Here is an 8777-nt window from a genome sequence, read left to right on the forward strand (position 1 = left end):
ATTTACAAGAGGAAATGTTCATAACTGCTTCTTGAAATGTTAGTCCATGGTTTATGAGAGTACCCTCTTAGCCTGCTGGAGAGTATACTGCGACAGGCTGTGTTATTAGATGGTTACTGCTTAACGAGAATACTTAATGAAATGCTTTAATGAAGTACGTTAATGAAATGCTAATGCATGGATTACCTTGTTCTGAAGCCTATATAAAAGACACTGATTTTCAATCACAAATACTGGTGTGATCTCCGTTTTTGCGCCCAATTCTTTTCTTAGTGGATGAGTGTGTTGAGTAGCTGCTTTACACGTAAGCCCCTGGTTGCCTTCCTGCTCGAGCCAAGCTACCCCCGGAGAACTGGCGGTCCCAGTTCTTACAGGAACAGATTGGTGAGTTAAGAAAACTAGAACAGTTTGAGTTCCAAGCACCCAGAAAAGGGGTTTTCACAAGTTGAGGTGCATTGCTACGCCCTTGGCTTCGTGTAGATGGATGCATTGGGGCAAGAGGTGGTAGAAGTCCAAAAGCTGGACTTTACTCAGGGAAGTGAGCAAAGCGTTCCATTGAAGAGTAATTGCAAGTGGGTAGGATGAAGTTTTCCGCTCATTCTTGAATATACATGATAATGACAGAGTACAGTTGAACCCAGAGTAAGCACACCTGTCCCTATCTGGTCCCTGCTCCCTGTCACCCCCATGCCGCACGGCCCTCCAGTTGTAGACGCGTTCTCTGCCCCAGCGCCACAGGTCCGTCCCTGACCTCGGTGCCCCCTCGCTGCGGCTCGCTCTACCTCCTCCGTTGTTCTCCGCATTTTCGCCGCATTTTCGGCATTTTGTTTTAATTGTTTTAATTGTACTTTTCTCTCTTTAAATTCTCAGTTTTGTGCCTATTTCTTTAGGATTGTACCCACTGGTGTGCCCCCACGCTCCCTGCTTCCCACCGCTGCTCCCTTACAGCCCGCCCCCCTTTTCCTTCAGTTACCCCATTGGCCGACCCGCTCCCGCCTCCCAGCTGCTCCTCCCTCCCACTTCGCCTCATATGGAGCCCGCGCGTACGCGCAGTGGGCACGTCGATTGTGCGCCGAAGGCACGCCAAAGGCAAGCCCGTCTACGCCTGTCCGCGCCTGGACTGCGCCCAGCGCCAGGACCCCTGGTCCTCGACGATGCCAGCACACCCGATGAACTTACGACGCTGCCACCCTCCACGCACTCAACGCCGGCTGGAACCCCACCTGCTACCGAGCCACCGAGGAGACACACCCACGGACCCTTCACCTGCCAAGCTTGCAAATTCACCTGCCACAGGACCATCACCGCACCCGCCAAGCCGAGCACCAGCAACAACCATCTCAAGTGCATCCTGCTCAACACCTGCTCCGTCCACAGGCACGCCGTCGAACTCTGGAACCTCCTCGACACAACATCCCCAGACGTCGCCTTCCTCACGGAAACCTGGATGAACGCCTCCTCAGCCCCCGACATCGCCATAGCCATCCCGGAGGGCTACAAGATCACCCAGAGGGACCGCGTCAACCAAACCGGAGGAGGCATCGCCATCGTCCACAGAAACACCATCCGCATCACGACCAACTCCGACGACACCCTCACCGCTGCCGAACACCTTCACTTCCAGATCCACATGGACCCTAAGACCACCCTCAGAGGCACCCTCATCTACAGACCCCCGGGACCACGCACACAATTCAGCGAAGCCATCGCAGACTTCGTCAGTCCACACGCCCTCACCTCCACAGACTACATCCTCCTGGGGGACCTCAACTTCCACCTGGAGAACAACAAGGACTGCAACACCACCGCCCTACTGGACAACCTCGCCAACCTCGGACTCAAGCAACTGGTGAACACCCCCACCCACTACGCCGGGCACACGCTCGACCCCGTCTTCTCCTCCAGCAAGCACATCTCCTTCAGCCACTCCACCGGACTACACTGGACGGATCACAGCTGTGTCCACTTCAACTTCAGGAGAACCACGACCCACCACCACCCGCAAAAGGTTCCCCGCAGAAGCTGGAGCAAGATCACCGCCGACCAGCTCGCCACCACCCTCAGCCAGAACCCGCCCACAAACACGACAGACCTCGACGAAGCAGCCCGCAACCTCACACAGTGGCTCACTGACTGCGCCGACGAACTCGCACCACTGAAGAATCCTCCCAGCAGACCCGGCAGCAGGAAAGCCTCGTGGTTTACCAACGACCTCAAAAACTCCAAGAAAACCTGCCACACCCTCGAGAAAGCCTGGCGCCACGACCAGACAGCAGAGAACATGACAGCCCTCAAGAACACCACCCGCAAACACCACCAGCTAATCCGCACCACCAAGAAGACAACATTCAAAGAACGACTGGACAACAACACCCACAACAGCAAGGAACTCTTCAGCATCGTCAAAGAGCTCTCCAACCCCAGCGCCTGCAACAACGACATCACACCCTCGCAAGACCTCTGCAACTCACTCGCCTCGTTCTTTCCCATCAAGATTGCCGACATACACATCAGCTTCGGCGCACTGACCACGCACCCAACCACCGAACCAGCGGCCCCCACCACCACCCTCTGCACCTGGACCCCTGTCAGCACCGATGACACCACCCGCATGATGAACACCACCCATTCCGGCTCCCCCACTGACCCCTCCCCACACCACATCTTCAACAAAGCCGACTCCATCATCGCACCCCATCTCCGGAACACCATCAACAGCTCCTTCGCATCTGCCACCTTCCCGTAGAGCTGGAAACATGCCGAGCTGAGCGCCCTCCTGAAGAAACCCACCGCGGACCCCACGGACATGAAGAACTTCCGCCCCATCTCGCTCCTTCCCTTTCCAGCCAAAGTCATCGAGAAGACCGTCAACATACAACTCTCCGCCTTCATCGAGACCAACGGATCCCTCGACCCCTCACAGTCCGGCTTCCGAGCAAACCACAGCACCGAGACCGCCCTCATCGCAGCCACCGATGACATCAGGTCCCTGCTCGACAATGGGGAAACTGCTGCCCTCATCCTCCTAGACCTCTCAGCCGCCTTCGACACCGTATGCCACCACACCCTGATACAGCACCTCAGCAACACCGGAATCCAAGGAGCGGCACTGGAGTGGATCATCTCGTTCCTCGCCGGAATAACCCAGAGAGTCCGCCTCCCCCGTTCCGATCCGCGGCCACCGAAGTCATCTGCGGCGTCCCGCAAGGATCCTCACTCAGCCCCACCCTCTTCAACATCTACATGAGCCCCCTCGCAGCCATTGCCCGCCAACACAACCTCAACATCATCTCCTACGCCGACGACACCCAACTGATCCTCTCCCTCACCAACGACCCGCCACCGCCAGAGCCAACCTCCAGGAAGGAATGAAAGACGTCGCAGAATGGATGAAGATCAGCCGTCTGAAACTGAACTCAGACAAGACGGAAGTCCACATCCTCGGACCATCTCCCTCTGCCTGGGACGACTCCTGGTGGCCCTCTTCCCTGGGCAGCGCACCCAAGCCAACGGACCACGCACACAACCTGGGCTTCACGCTGGAACCACAGCCAAACTACAGAAAAGACTCCAGCGCATCCAGAACGCCTCAGCACAACTCATCCTGGACATCCCTCACCGCAGCCACATCTCTGCCCTCCTGAAAGACCTTCACTGGCTCCCCGTCAACAAGAGGATCACGCTCAGACTCCTCACCCACGCACACAAGGCTCTCCACGACATGGGCCGAAATACCTCAACAGCTGCCTCACATTCTACACACTCACCCGCCAGCTCCGATCCGCCAGCCTCGCCCTCGCCTCCGTCCCACGCTTTCGGAAATCCACCATCGGAGGAAGATCCTTCTCCTACCTGGCACCGAAGACATGGAACTCACTCCCCACTCACCTACGGCTGACCCGGGACCTTCTCTCCTTCAGGAAACAACTCAAGACCTGGCTGTTCGAACAGTAGCGCCCCCCCCCACCCCCTCAGTGCCTTGAGACCCTTACGGGTGAGTAGCGCGCTATACAAATTATGCTGATTTGATTTGATTCGATTTGTTTACATTGAAAGACACATAGACTGATACTGTTGGTGGTCTATTTAAGAGCACAACGGGGGGATCTATAGTGTGCACTACTCAGCTAGTATAAAGGTCCTTCTTTTTGCTACTGCTCCAATGCTTACAAATGTTTTCACTATGTCCTGATCTGTTGATTGGTTAATGTTGGAAAGATGTTTTACTTGTATTCTATAGCAATAAGCTATAGCCCTAACATGTCGTTGATGATTTAGGCTTGAAAAATTAAATAATTCCAATTCACCTGAGAACTGCATATACAAGAAAGCAATTTTTTTGACAGAAAGTAACTGGTATTGAGATGCCCCTTTGTAATGTTTTGATTGGAGTGATCTATTTTTTATTGTCATTTAAGATATACGGAATGCAACCAGTACATTTGTAATTGACCACTGATCTCAAAATACAATAACCAAATTGAAAAAGAGAATGGCATCACTTGATACTAAATTAGGCCGTAAAAGGTAGTGATGTCTATCGTCCACTCATCCCCATGTTATTCTCATGCCAGAACGTATGACCCTCTTAACTGTATTTCTGTTCACATGTAGGCGGTCTGAATCAGTTTCAGCAGTTTGGCAGTAAGTAGAAAGGGATACCTCATTCATCAATGTCACCTCCATGATGGTCCTACAGTCTCTACAGTAGCAGAGTGCCCACTTTTTCTTGGAATAAAAAACAAGATGGAGGCCACCAGTGATGTGGAACAATGAAAAATGGTATTTGCAGAAACCCTTTTTCCAAATAGGTATTTATTTGGGGTGTTTGAAGCTTCAAAGGTTCTCTCTTGCAAACTTTCCATAATTCATGCCATAATTAAGTTTTCTACTCGTGGGATTTCAAAAAAATTTTAATGCTCCTTTCCCTAGTTTGAAAAATAAATTATAGCCAGCATTATTGAGTTTCAAAACTCAATTGAGTTGACTTATTGAGATTTTAACTTTAGGATTTTACTGTTTCATTTTAGGAGGAGGGCACTTAAATGCCAGCCAAGAGTTCAGGACCAGGTGGAGCCGCCTTTTTGGGATGAGGTACTCACTGCAGCAGAGGCCATCTGGGCTCTGGCACGTCCAGTTGCAGGTCCAGGAAGGTCCTGTGAAACAGGTTAGCTAGGCAGATCCAGAGATGTCTCTGGAGCCTGTTATGTCCCATTAGCTCACACAGGCGGTCAACCAACTAAGCCTTTGAGTAGCTAAAATTAATCTGGAATAAAGGTGAGTACGCCCCTCAACGGTACTGCTGAATCCAGCCGTAAGAAACATTTCGGCAGACACGTGCCGCAGTAACAGAGCTCCCTACATACGAAAGCGAACGCCGTCCAGGTAAAATTTACTCCTCGGGTCCCCGACCCTTGAAGGAATTTCACTCGCACCATGAAGGATAATTTACCCTTTGCCTTATCATTTCTTGTTTAATTCTTATAGACTTTTGTAAGAAGAAAAGAAATTTGAGCCGCGGTAACAGTACACGCCTTTTAACGTTGCTGCTGAATCCAGCCGTGAGGAATATTTCGATAGACACGTGCCGCAGTAACAGAGCTCCCCACATACGTTCCTAGAGAAAAGAACATTAAAAGGTAGGAATTTGCGCCACCGTCACACAGCATATACAACGTTGAAAATAACCATTAGAAAAATGGCGAAGATTAATAAGCGCTCTCCATTTCTTCTTAAGGATCAAACTTAAACATTCGTTGAGCCCGCGACTATCGAAATATCCATATCAACATTGATTACCGGCACAAGGTGTTCTACTGCTGAACCTTGAATGTAATCTTTTTAAACGGTGAGAGATATATCAATTGGAAACCTATGAATAATCAACAGAAAAAATCATATGTTAGACGGTAACTCATAGAGATATCATATCTTTCCAGCAGGTGACAAGGGTTCCTAAAGTGAAAAGTATTTAAAAGAAAATTTAGGTCACGAGAAGTGAGAAGGGAGCAGTGAAATCTAGTCAAACAGGTACACGATATTATGCTGATAAATATATCGCGATTATGCTAATTAGGCAGAGAATGTTCCCAGAGGAAAAAGTAAGGGATTTTGATAGATTTAGAAATGTCAACTGTATCTCTTTCAGATTTCACATGCCGCAAAAAATATGTAATTTTAAGAGGTGCCTCACTTTTCGTGGACATAATTGAAGATTTAAAGACCTCTTAAAAGAGTTTCCATCAGGTAAACCAAAAAAATGGTAAACGTATAAACCCGACGGTGGTTTTAAAGCATGCAAATGTTAAAATCCAATGAAACGCGAGTAATATTTATGACATAATAGACAATTTTATAGATAGATATGCCTTATAACACATTCCAACAAAAATAAAAAGAGGACTAAACTTAGATAATAGTTAAACTGGAAATAGGATTACATTTTTGGATCTTTAAAAAGCTTTTTTTCTTTCTCTTCTTCTATACTTCTTTTATCTACCTCTGCCGCTGTTGGAGAAGGAATTAGGAAAAACCGATGATGTACATTACATCTAAAATATGGGAGATAATGCATGACAAAAACAAGATAATCACATGTCATGTATTGAATAAGATCTCACAAAAATAAGGTGGTCTATCAAGATTTATCAAATACAGCGAATGTATCTTTCTGACATAGTCAATTTCATAAAGGAGTAAAAATGACGCCATTGTGATGTTAATCAATAATCAGAATGAAAATGTCTCTTTAACATACCTGTCTTATAGTACCTCCATGTAAGAAAGATTTCCTGACACTACTGCAATGTATAAAATGATGTGTTTTGCTTACAATCTTAAATGAACAAGAATAATTGAATCGAGAGTCTTTTTTCTGATATTAACGAACAAGATATGAATATGAACTATAACACTCCTGTAAATGTGAATAAGAACTAAAAATGTTCTGTTCTCTCTAGAAAAACTGGCTGCAAATAAATTTGTCAAGATGAAGACACCACGACGTGTCGAAACGCGTTGACTGACAGACTACCGCCTCAACAAAATTAGATAGGATAAACATCACTGTTTTCCCAGTGTTTTTAACTCACATGTTTTATCTATAAAAAATATCTGTTTTATTGCATCAATTTATCCTGTATACAAAACTTGATTGTGAAACTAATCTTTTTTAATTAAACAAATCATTTTTGATATCAATTTCATGTTTGTGGTATAGTTCATGCTCGTTTTTGGTACATGACAATGGTTTGACATAGCTAGTGTTTTGTTTGCAAGATAGCCTGGGTTGATACCTTCAAATTGGTGGTCTATTTAAGAGCACAACGGGGAGATCTATAGTGTGCACTACTCAGCTAGTGTAAAGGTCCTTCTTTTTGCTACTGCTCCAAAGCTTACAAATGTTTTCACTATGTCCTGATCTGTTGATTGGTTAATGTTGGAAATATGTTTTTTGTATTCTATAGCAATAAGCTATAGCCCTAACATGTCTTTGATGATTTAGGCTTGAAAAATTAAATAATTCCAATTCACCTGAGAACTGCATATACAAGAAAGCAATTTTTTTGACAGAAAGTAACTGGTATTGAGATGCCCCTTTGTAATGTTTTGATTGGAGTGATCTATTTGTTATTGTCATTTAAGATATACGGAATGCAACCAGTACATTTGTAATTGACCACTGATCTCAAAATACAATAACCAAATTGAAAATGAGAATGGCATCACTTGATACTAAATTAGGCCGTAAAAGGTAGTGATGTCTATCGTCCACTCATCCCCATGTTTTTCTCATGCCAGAACGTATGACCCTCTTAACTGTATTTCTGTTCACATGTAGGCGGTCTGAATCAGTTTCAGCAGTTTGGCAGTAAGTAGAAAGGGATACCTCATTCATCAATGTCACCTCCATGATTGCCCTACAGTCTCTACAGTAGCAGAGTGCCCACTTTTTCTTGGAATAAAAAACAAGACGGAGGCCACCAGTGATGAGGAACAATGAAAAATGGTATTTGCAGAAACCCTTTTTCCAAATAGGTATTTATTTGGGGTGTTTGAAGCTTCAAAGGTTCTCTCTTGCAAACTTTCCATAATTCATGCCATAATTAAGTTTTCTACTCGTGGGATTTCGAATTTTTTTTAATGCTCCTTTCCCTAGTTTGAAAAATAAATTATAGCCAGCATTATTGAGTTTCAAAATGGGGAGGAATGGTGTATAAATGTCAACACCTGAGCAAACAACGCATCACATTTTAGTACCAACAATCAATCACTAGGGACTGTTGTCCATTTGCAAGGATGTAGGCGATGTGCAAACTGTGAATAGGCCAAAAAATGGAGACTCTACCAGACTCTGCACTTGCATGATAAAAACGCTGCAAGCTCCTCATCTCTAAGTGCTTGTTTTTTTTACCATTAGGACCATGACTGTGGCGACTGGAAAACTGAGCTCTGAGCTCCAGGTTTCCAAGTATAGCCTGCAAGAATACTCCAAGACGGATAAAGCACCTCTGCTTCCTTTTTATTATGTATGTTCATAGACTCATAGTAACAATCAGCATGTCTGACTGGCACAGGCAGTAAAAGATGAGCTGTTACAGATGTCGGAATACTAAGTCACCACAAACTTACCATTCCACCATGATGGCACAATAATGTGTACAATGAGTAGTCATTAATACAGTTGATTCTTAATGCCTATCAATGGGCTCTTTTTGCTTTGGTTCACAGTGCATACTCTTTCTCCACATACGTGATACATTTCCTATTCAAAAGGA

The sequence above is a fragment of the Lissotriton helveticus genome, chromosome 10, assembly GCF_964261635.1.
Source record: "Lissotriton helveticus chromosome 10, aLisHel1.1, whole genome shotgun sequence".
Classification (NCBI taxonomy): Eukaryota; Metazoa; Chordata; class Amphibia; order Caudata; family Salamandridae; genus Lissotriton; species Lissotriton helveticus.